The following is an 11954-nucleotide window of genomic DNA, read 5'->3' as shown; positions in this document are numbered from 1 at the left end:
TTCAAAAACGACCTTCTATGTACCATATGTTATATATATATATATATATATATATATATATATATATATATATATACTTATGCGTATATATACTGCCTCCCTCATTACAAAGTAAGGCAGAAACTTTTTTTGGGTCTTTGAATCCCCAGTGCTTAGCACTCCAGATGGCAAATATTAAGTAAATGCTTATTAATTTAATATAATGGATTTTTATGATTATCTATATTCTTTATGCTAAATAGATAATATCCTCTATTAATGCCTGACTCTAATGAAAGTGACCCTGGGGTTCTGAAAGTTTATGTCAATAAACAAAAAGCCCAAGTATAGCCAGGTGACAGCCTATGTCTTTGTTTCAGAACCAAACTAGCTAAATTTAGAGAGGCTCACTATTGAGTTAGTGGCAGGGAAATGGATTAATTTTTCTGCCAAAGTGACTTTCAAAGACATTTTCCTAAGTGATAGAGAGATTGTGACAGAAGTTCCAACAACCAACATCACAAGTAGTATCTCTGAAGTAATATGCAAATTTAACAATAACATGCAAACTAAAATTTAAATTTTATTAAAACAGGTTAATTTAAAAATGTTTTTCAAAACAAATTAATTCTTAAGGATAACAAACTTAAATCATCAATTCAAGATTACTAAGTGCAACATACAATAAAAAAGACAACCACATAAAACTAGCTCACTTTAAGAACATGATTTACCATTCACATCTGATCAATATAGGGTCCTCACCAAGTAAACATTAGACCAGAAATAATGGTTGGATTTGTCTAATATGAGACAAAAAGACAACTTTTCTTTTCTTTTTTTTAACAGCAAAGAGAATCCTGATTATGTTTTTAAAATATTAAGATTTCTAATTCTTACAAGCATCATTAAGCTATTAATATTTGAAAATGAAAAATAAAAAATATTTTTTAAAAACTTGAATCATCCTGTTAGCATCTATGCTGGACAAATTAAGCTTTCAACAATTTAAAACTTTCATTTCTAACCTTTTTTGTACAGTCAGTGAATTAAGAACTAGTTATCTTACTTCAATTTAACTAATATTTATGTCTAGACTCTGTTCAAGGCATTGTACTATATGTAAAGAAACCAATACAAAAAGCTCTCATTTATAATAACCATTATATTTTGAAAAAAAGTTTTCAATATAGATTTACAGACCTTCATTAGTCATCAATATTAACCACAGAAGGACCCTCCATTCCACAGCAAATATTTTTCCCTCATTGATTTTTTTTGGAACTTTTGAGGAAAAATGACAAAGTCAGATTTCAAAAACTAGAAATATGGATTGTTCCCAGAACATAAGAAAAAAGAACACTAGAATGAACAAAATATTTCATTATATTTCTTGGTATTTCCTGTCATTTTAATTTCATCATCAATAATTTTTATTGTTTATCATTTGTAAAAGGCGTTTAAGTATATACTTTGTTATAAGCCACTCCAGAAGGCAGTCACTATGAAATTTGAGGAGACCATATCAACGACAGAATGCAGGTCACTGTGACATGGCAGACAACAGAGCAAAGTCAAAATTGAAATTCATCATATGCTGACTGAGCATCTTGATAGAAAAAAATTTTTAAGTGGAAGTATCAGTTTTCCAAGGTGTCGCAGCCCAGCATTCTTCAAATAATTATGTTTTTACCTCATTCCTGGAAGGTCAGAGAAGGGCAATCAACTGTTAATTCATTTCGATTTTTGGTACCAAAATTTGGTTTTATTCCTAACCATTTTGGATACTCTAAATGCAATCATTTTTATTTTAAAACCAACCAAAATAACTAAGGCCTGATCACATCATCAACTAAATCTGATTCTGCCCTCAGGGAGCTTACAACTCCAGGTTTTCTTCCTTCCGGGGTCACCACTTTCTACTGCCCAGCATTGTGGAGTTAATCTCAGTTTAAATACCCAGTCACAGCTCTATATTTCTCCCTAAGACTCTACCCCAAAATCCTAGGCACTGTCAAATAGCACGTCAGTATCAAAGGCATTAGCACTCCGGGACTTTCTCACCTGACAAACAGATGAAATTTTCCTAGGATGCTGAAATGATCCCTCATTTATCTTCCTTATCAATAATTTTTGTGGTTTATAATTTTTATATGGTGGTATATATAATTTTTTTGTATGGAAAACGGTTAAGCGGGAAGGAATCCCTAGCTGTCTGACTTTTCTATTTGCATTCTCAGGGCATAGCACATAGTAGGTATTTAATAAATGTTTCATTTATTCATTATGAAATCCACATATTAATTCCAGAGCCTCTCCCCGACAACATGCCCGAACTTTGTCTCCGTCCAAACCAGGGGTTCTTAGCCTTTATGGGAACCCTTCCCTCTCCTCCCCTCCCCCCACGGTTTGGTGACCTCTATGGGCCCCTTCTCAGAACATTGTTTTTTTAGGGGCTAAATTTTAGCGGTCTGTAAAAAAATAAAGCTGTAGGTATTTTAGAATCCAAGGTCAAAGATCCCTAAGTTAAGAACTCCTGTTCTAAATCCTTCGCCTCCCTTTTAAATTGAAAATCTTCCCTTCCCCCATGACCAACATCCCCCAACCCCAGCGAGACCCAAGACCCCTCCACCTCGAGTCTCCCCCACCGGAAGTCAATTTCTCCCAAACTCCCAGATGCCTCCGGGAAAAGCACCCCCTCACCGCCCCTTCCCCACCTGCCCTGGAGTCAACTAGGCCAGGACTCACTGCACTACTTCCTGCCCCACAACCTCGGTCTCCTCAACCCCAGGAGGCAGGAAAGGAAACAAGGTGGCCAGGAGGAATGGGGGAAGAGGGGGATTACCTTCAGAAGTCCTCCCCCTTCTCCAACCCGCCCCCATTACCTCAGCCGACCTAAGTTCTGCAGCCCCAGCTGCGGCTAAAATTAGAATCACAGGCGCGCTCCCGGGCGCGCTGACCTCACGCCGCACGCTTGCACGCCTGCGCGCGCGCTCACGACAGAAAAAAAAGCGGCGGGGGAGCGGGTGAGTCACGGCTCACGTCCCACCTCCTCCCCAGCCCCACCCTCTGGCCTAGTCTTTTCTCTCGAGCCCTATTCCCCCCTCGCCAAGAACGGGCTGACGTCAGCCGCTTCCCGGAAGGATGACGTGAGCACGCCGTAGGGAATAGAGAAAGAGAGAGAGAGCGCGAGAAAGAGAAGCTCGTGGAATGTTCACGGAGCTTCCATGCCTTAAAGGGATAGGGCTCAGGCTAAAGAAAGGGTGTTTTATTTTAAGAAGATGATCAGATAAGGTCCCGTCAGTGAAATAAGTTACGATGCCAAGAAAAAGATTCTGTCTGAGGACTAGCTTCTCTCAAGTTCAAAAAGAAAAAAGGAGATGGAGATGATAAAGATGGGGATGATGGAGCAGGTGGAGAGGATAGAGACGAAAGGGATGATGGAGAAGGAGATGATGAAGCAGGTGGAGATGATAGAGGTGATGGATCAGGGAGAAGGAGATGATGAAATAGACATGATGGAGAAGATGGGGATGATGGAGCAGGTGGAGAGGATAGAGACGAAAGGGATGATGGAGAAGGAGATGATGAAGCAGGTGGAGATGATAGAGGTGATGGATCAGGGAGAAGGAGATGATGAAATAGACATGATGGAGAAGATGGGGATGATGGAGCAGGTGGAGAGGATAGAGACGAAAGGATGATGGAGAAGGAGATGATGAAGCAGGTGGAGATGATAGAGGTGATGGATCAGGGAGAAGGAGATGATGAAATAGACATGATGGAGAAGATGGGGATGATGGAGCAGGTGGAGAGGATAGAGACGAAAGGGATGATGGAGAAGGAGATGATGAAGCATGTGGAGATGATAGAGGGGATGGATCAGGAGAAGGAGATGATGAAATAGACATGATGGAGAAGATGGGGATGATGGAGCAGGTGGAGAGGATAGAGACGAAGGGATGATGGAGAAGGAGATGATGAAGCATGTGGAGATGATAGAGGTGATGGATCAGGGAGAAGGAGATGATGAAATAGACATGATGGAGAAGATGGGGATGATGGAGCAGGTGGAGAGGATAGAGACGAAAGGGATGATGGAGAAGGAGATGATGAAGCATGTGGAGATGATAGAGGTGATGGATCAGGGAGAAGGAGATGATGAAATAGATAGACATGATGGAGAAGATGGGGATGATGAAGATGGAGGAAATGGAGAAGGAAGAGATAGTGATGATTAGAATAGAGAGAAGGAAGGAAGGAATTATTTCTTGAAATTGAAATTAGAAATAAAGTCCCCAAAGACAGGGGAAGTTTGGGAAGTTAGGAAAGTCAGGGAACCAATCTGGCTCCAGACCTCTCTCAGTCTGGTTATCACATCTGTAAGAATGGAAGCCAAAAATAGCACATATCTCATAGGGTTGTTCTAAAGATCAAATGAGACATAAAACAAGACTGCTGAATCTGGCTCCAGTTCATCCAAATAGTTTTCCATGACACTTTTCTCACCCCCTTCACTCACCACCTCTTCTGAGCAGTTTGTTTCTCTGCTGCTAAGTGGTAATCCTTGGATGTATCATGTTGATTTAAAAATATAAATAGAGATTGTTCTGACTAGAAAGGATCTTAAGGGAAAATCTAATTCAAACCCTAATTTTACAAATAATGAAACTGAGTCTTGCCCCAGTCCAGTTAACAAACATTTATTTACAGCCTAGGTGACACAGTGGTTAAGAGTGCCAGGACTGGAATCCGAAAGACTCATCTTTCTTTGTTCAAATTCAGCCTCAAACACTTATTAGCTGTCATTTAGTCCTATTTGACTTAGTTTCTTTATCTGTAAAATAAGATGGAGAAGGAAATGACAAATTACTCCACTATCTCTGCCAAGAAAACCTCAAGTGGGGTCACTACTAGTGTCAGACACAATTGAGATAATTGAACAGCAACATGTGGAGGGCATACTGTGCCAAATCCTAGGATGAAAAAAAAAGCAAAATAATCACTGCTTTCAAGGAGTCCTTAGTCTAATGGAAGAACTCAGCCTAATGGAAGAGCTTATAGTACAATGCAGGTGTCAAATTAAAGTAGTTGCGGCATGAGCACAAGCCTGCAAAACTCCCCAAAGACTTTAAAATGTAATTGAAAATGTGTAACAAAATAAATAAAAATACAATACAACATAGACAATGTCCCTTTGTAGTTTTTAAAGTTAATATGTCATCCACAGATACACATTTCTACTTGATTTTAACAGTACTGGTCCAATGAACTCTCAGGTTATAAGTAGCAAAGTGAAAATTCAAATCCAGGACTCCAAATGTAATGAGCTTTCCAATAGTTTTATTATTAGCATAATTAGTTGTTCACACTAAATAACAGTCACCAATTTGCTGCCTTCAAATATAGTGTCCATCATTACACTATGCTATGAAGGCTTCAAAAGATCAAGGATTGGTTTATTTGGATTCCATTACCAAACCCCCATTAGATTGTAAATTTGATTTATAAGATTGAAAACAAGAACCCTTCTTTGTAATTCCAGAGCTTGATATAGTGCCTGACACATAGTAATTTCTTAATGTTTATTGAATAATGTTTCATTCAGTCACAATAAAAATGCTTATGTTGTTTCATGCTGTTTTAAGCAAAAGAGAATTCTAAGGTACATGGAACTCTCTAAAAGTCTTATGTGCTTGTATTGTATTGTAACCTGATGTCTCAAATATTCTTAAAGACCTCCACTGTTGCCTTGCTTCCAGGTTCTGACAGTTCGAAATTTAGATGAAGAGGGGTTAGGGAAGGTATAACTTAGTGTATAAGAGAGACTTTTTCACCCAAAATTGTAAGACAGAAGTTCTAGATATCATAACCTCTAGTTCTATTCAAGAGAGGAGCAAAAGATGAACTTTTGCCTCTTTTAGCACAATCTACTCATTTACTTGAATAGCCAAAAGTTCCGTGTTAAAACTTTCTGTCTGTGCCAAATAGAAAGATGAAAAAACAATAAAAGGACAAAGTTTAAGCCAAAGTAATGGTACCTGTACAATCAAGACTGAAATAACTGGACCATCTTTTGCCATTGAATAAATTTGATAATCTTTTGTCATTATATATTTTTGAGGAATTAGAATTAATCAAATGAATAATATTTTACAGGTCTATCTCCTCTCTTCATAGATTTCAGTCCTATTAATGAGTACTCTCCCTTTCATAATACTTCTCCTTGGACTCCATTCATAAATGCTTCTTTTTTCTATTACCATCTTTTAATAATGTGAATTGGAATCCTTTCTTCTTATCTTTTGTCATTAAGCCTATTCCTCCTACCTAATGCCCTTCCCAAATCCAGGATTTCTCTTCTCTACCAAGTCTTTTGCTCTGCCTTATTGATATCATTACCATTGACTTCACTCTGTTAGCTGTGAGGGCTATCCAGCATATTTTTTTTCTTTTTCTGGAAGGAAAAAAGAAAGAAATTAGGATATGCAAATCAATATTCTTTTACCTGAGACTGGCTTTTGGCTATCACATTGACTGTACAGCTTTATTATTTTAGTTTGAGGAAAATATAAAAACACAATGGAGGGGCAGAATACCCTTATGAGCAAGATATTTTCTCAAGGGAAGAATTAAGGTAAGGGATAGGAGGATGACAGTGTGTATGGGGAAAAGGGGGAGGGAAAAGGAGCAAATCAACCAGAGAGAATAATAGAGAAATTGAAAACAATTATCTGAAAGATGTCAAAAATTTTCTCTAGCTTCTATTTTCTGTCCTTTTAGTAATGGCTGAAGGTAGGGGAAAAATGGGAGAGAATTTTCTGACATGTGCTACCTCAACAAAGTTTCCCAGATCCTAACCTACCTGCTCTCAAGTACTAACAACATCCCTTCTTAGGTTTCGTAAAAATACTTTGTTTCCTAACTCTTTAATATTCTTATCATATTATTTGTATATTATAGCTATCAGTGTTTTTGTCTAATCTCTGTCCTACATTATAAAGTCCATAAGGTATTGATTTTTTAGCTAACTTTTGTATTTCCCCATATTGCTTAGCAAAGTGCTCTGCATACACTAGGCATCGAACAAATGTAATCTTAAGATGTAGGGGCTAGAATTATGTTGATACATCACAGTATGGTCTGGCCATCATTTTAAACTCTCATTATTAAGGATCAAGTGTTCCACATTTTCCGCATGTACCTTCCTGCCTTTCCCCTCCATCATTTCCCGTGTCCCAGAAGCCCAATTAAATGTTAATAGACTCTACTATAGGAGGGCAGTAATCTAGGGCAAATAGCACTAGACAAGACAAGCTGGAATCTTGGGAGCATTCCCAACTGTGCCGGTGACTCACTGGATGACACAGGGTAAGTGTTACTTTCACGGCGCTCTGATTCTCCATCTGTGACTGAGTGGGGTGGGAGGGGGTGTGTCAGGGAAGAATAGAGTAACAAATGTAGCCTTCTAACCTTACAGAAATGTAAGGGAGGCCAGGCAGGATGAGGATGGGGGGGAAAAAAGGGTCACTGAGTCAGTTAGTTGGTTCCCTATATAGAATAAAAGCTAAAAAGGTCTTACTATTATGTCATAAAAACCTCAGAAATGTCACACTGAGTCAGCTCTATGGTCCATACAGTCCAGTGGTCTATTTCTGATTGTGGCAAGAAGGAATGATTTATTAGAGATGTTTTTCCCCTCAAGTTCACAACCCCCTGAAATCTATCCATAGATCTTCAGGTGAATTCTAGATTAACCCCCCCAAAAGCCCCCCAAAATCCCTGCACTAAATGATCTATAAAGCTTCTTTCACTTTAAACATACAGTGATCCTGTTATTGTCATCCTTATGAGTTATAATGTATCCTTAGTATAGCTTTAATAATCCATTATGGAATTGTTTTCTATTAACCAATACAGCCCCCTTTTAAACTATTTATATATTTTGGCCTATATAACCTCTCAGATTTAATGTTAATTTAGTACCGCAAGTATTTATTAAGTACTTATTATTAAGTATCTACCTCCTCTGGACACTATGGTAAATCTCAGGAAAGTAAAAGATTAAAATATGAAGTCTCTGCTCTCCAAGGGCTTATATTTTACTAAGAAATAAACAAGTAAGGAAATACCAGTTATAAAGTAAATGCAAAGTAATTTGGGAAGGGGAGAAACACTACTAATTTGGGTGAGGAATGGGGATCAGGAAGGGCTTTTTGTAAGGATTGACTTGAGCCTTGGATGGAGCAAGAGGTACCAAGGGGACTTTCAATCAGTGTGTTTTATAAGAATGTTCATTTGACAGCTGTGTGCTGCCAAGAAGAACCATGTGGAGAAGAGAGAGACCATGGGTGATACAGTAGCTGAGCACTCTGTGCCTGCTTTAGTTCTGGCAGGGTTTCCATTGGTGCTCATGGCATCCCACATTGATATGGGAGGGATTATTAGTAAGTTATATAAGGACATTCAGCAATAAGAGCTATGACTAGCAACTAAAATCTCATCTTATGCAAGAGTCTTCCTCTGTCCTCCTTAATCTTAGTGCCTTCCCTCTGAGACTTTCCCTAATTTATCCTCTCTGTGTCTTGTTTGTACATTGTTTGTGTGTTATTTCTCCTAGCCTGTGTCTTTGAGAGCAGTAACTGTCTTTTGCTTTTGTATGCCCAACATTCAACATAGCATCAGACATCTTAGAGGAGGATAATAAAGCTAATTGACAGACTGATTAGAGATAGATATGAATATTCTATGATAAATATAATAAGCTGTCATTTGTTGTATTAGGGGGAAATAGTGATTTCAGGCCTGGTACCTTCCTAAATACTGGAATTTTGAGATTGGTGAAGAATTCCCTCCACAGATTTTATGATTTTATTTCTCTTTTCTTCCTTCCTTCCTTCCTTCCTTCCTTCCTTCCTTCCTTCCTTCCTTCCTTCCTTCCTTCCTTCCTTCCTTCCTTCCTTCCTTTCTTCCTCCCTCCCTCCCTCCCTCCTTCCTTTCTTCCTTCCTTTCTTTCTTTCTTTTCTTTTGGAGAGGTTAAGTGTCTTGCCCAGAATCACACAGTTAGGAAGTATTAAATGTCTGAGGCTGAATTTGAATTCAGGTCCTCCTGGCTCCAAACTAATGCTTTATCCTCTGTGCCATCTAACTGCCCCTATTTAAGACTTCAATGCAAGGCACTGGAAGAGGCACTTGAAACAACTAATGCTTAAGTTTCTGTAATCCTACACAATTTTGTGGTTGGGAGATATGAGGCCAAATGTACCTGTTTTGATTTACTGGGGGTGAGGTAGGATCTATCTCTATTTTTAAAAAAATCAACTTTCATTCTTGTTCCACAACAGCAATTCTCCTTCTCACTGGGACTTCTAATGAAAGGTAAGTTGAGAGACATCTTCACAGTAGTTCCCAATAAGCCCTGAACACTCTTATCAACCCTGGAAAGAGTGGAAACTTTCTACAAATGGCTGCTAGAACTTCCTAGCAATATTGGCCTAGATGAGACTCTTGTATCCTAATCTGTTGTACAGCTCTTTGCCTGAACACAGTCATAACTCTCAGACCCTATTACAGAAGGTGGACAGCAATATCCTTGCTTCCCAGCTGAGTGGAAAATTTGGTAGCTCCTGCAGTAGTGCTTAACTCTGGCACAAAAGAAGCAACGGGAACGCTCATGTGTTCCAACAGCAGTGGGCAGTGTTGCAAACTCCATTGGCAAGAGGCAGTGGCTTAGTCCTCAGCAGTGGCAAAGGTCCTAACAGCAGCAGAATAAGCCCTTGTAGGATCTTAGTGGCAAAGAGATGAATGGGCAATGTCAAAAACCATGATGGCAATGGGATGAAATTGTCTATTTCTGTAGATGGAGGAAAGGAACAAGCATTAAGCACTTACTATGTGCTGGACCCTATATGAAGTACTTTAGAAATATTGATAGGGAAAAAAGAAGTGGGACAGTCCTTCAGTGGAAGATTCTTAAGGGACACAATTCGATATCATGGGATTTCTAGGGACAGAAAAGTCCTTTTCTGGTAGATGAAAGAATATCAATTAAAGATAGTCTGAGGAAAGTATTGACCAAACTAGAATAGATTTTTTATAAAGGAGGATATGGCCTCTTAGTTATATTACTTTCAAATGACTTGACATATGATAAGGATTAGTAACTGTGATGAAAGTAGCATCATCTACACTGTGATCTTCCTTTTCCACATGCTAGGCACATTTAAATGATAGATCCTCTAAAACAGTGGTATCAAACTTTGATAGAAAAGAGAACCACTAAATAGTACATAAAAATTCATGCAGGCCGAATACTGACTTAGAAAGTCACATTAACATTATCTGTAATCTATTGTGTTTTTAAAAAATTTTCCCAAATAAATTTTAATCTGACCCTCAATAGTGAATGGACTTCATGTTTGGCACTTCTGCTCTCTCTTCTACTCAAGGACCTTTAGGACCTTGCCACTAAGAGATGGTTTATTTTAAGAATAGGCATTATATCAGAATTTGGCAGAGATGGGAGGGAGGGAAAAAATTTGAAATTCAAACTCTTATTTTAAAAAAATGAATGTTGAGTCAGGAGGATCTGAGTTCAAATGTGATCTCAGACACTTAACACATCCTAACTATGTGACCCTGGACATGTCATTTAACCCCAATTGTCTCAGGGAAAAAAAGTATCTTTACATGTAATTGGAAAAAATAAAATGCTATTTACCATAAAAAATTACTAAGCCCCTTCCCCCCAAAAAGAACAATAGGCAGGAATTAAAATTCAGGAGAAAAATAAGGGCTATCATAAGAGTATCATTTAACCCATAAAGGCTAAACAAGTTTTTTTTTTCTTTTAAAAAGTAATGAAATAGTCCTTGAGATTTACTAGTCCAGAGGACTCAAACTCAAATTATTGACAAAACTTCTTAGTCATCTAAATAGAAAAGTCAACATAAGAGGAGTTACTAACTACTTAGGTTGACAAATATCAAATGGCTCTTCCCTCTTTTTCCCCTCCAATTCCCTACCCCTGCTAGGCAAACATACATTGTTGCCTTAAGGCATCATTCCTCTCTTCATATTTTCTATAAATTGCCAAAGTCATCTTCCTAAAGCACATATCTGGCCACATAATTTTCTTGTTCAATGTTCAATGGCTCCCTGTTGCTTGTAAAATAAACTACACATTTCCTTAGCCTAACATTTAAGGTCCTTAGTAATCAGGCTTTACCATGCTGTCTATTCCAGCTAGATCAGACTACTAGTTGTTCCCAAAACTCAGCTTACTCACTTCTTTCAAGGTTCTATCCACTAAGGTACTATAGTCTCTACATATTCTTCCTTACTGTTCCTGGTCTAAAGTGTAAAAACAAAAACAAAAACAAACCCCCAACAACAATAACAACAAAAAAAATCTTTACCTGATAGCCAATCTTTTAATAATTAACTTCTCCAAAATTAGCTAGACTGGTCCTTGGATGACAGCTTCTGAGTCCTTCATTGGGCCTGTAGTCAGAAACTTTCCGTAGCATCTGCCAGAGCTTGTGCTTTGCTGGCCAAGCCTTAAAGAGCTCAGGGTCACCTCCACACCATGATGAGTCATCAGAGTAAGAATTGAGGGGAGTCTTATACTTTGCCCAGTTTGGCTATGAAGAAAGAAACCTTCAGAAGCACAATTCCTGTCCTTCAAGGCCTTGAATTCTTAGGCAAACTCCATCTAAACCCAAAAAGAATGAATAGCCAAGGAAACAGACATTTCAGGAACAATTTTTTTGGAATAGAACACAAGGATAAGTTTGTAAGAGGGATAGATAAAAGGCAAAGTGGCTTCAGAATAGTATAAAATCTAGTCTGATTCTTCAAATATATCCCAGAATTCTTCATAGAGGAAGAAGGATTTCAAAAACTAAAGGAATAATTATAGAAAGATAGCTGGCCAACATGGAGACACTAGAAACATGAGTTCAAATCCTGTTGCT

At 38.2% G+C, this 11954-nt stretch overlaps 1 long non-coding RNA gene across 1 annotated transcript; it reads right to left on the bottom strand.

Moving 5' to 3' along the window:
* Window positions 1–542: 542 nt before the first annotated feature.
* LOC127562573 (uncharacterized) lies at window positions 543–2945 on the bottom strand. The gene is made up of 2 exons (XR_007953710.1): window positions 2865–2945; window positions 543–1679 (listed from the first exon to the last, which is right to left on the bottom strand). It is a non-coding gene; the product is annotated as an uncharacterized LOC127562573 (long non-coding RNA).
* Window positions 2946–11954: the final 9009 nt, after the last annotated feature.

This window comes from Antechinus flavipes, chromosome 4, assembly GCF_016432865.1.
Source record: "Antechinus flavipes isolate AdamAnt ecotype Samford, QLD, Australia chromosome 4, AdamAnt_v2, whole genome shotgun sequence".
Classification (NCBI taxonomy): Eukaryota; Metazoa; Chordata; class Mammalia; order Dasyuromorphia; family Dasyuridae; genus Antechinus; species Antechinus flavipes.
Note: the sequence above shows the minus strand (reverse complement) of the source record. Positions and strands in the feature narration are given on the sequence as shown.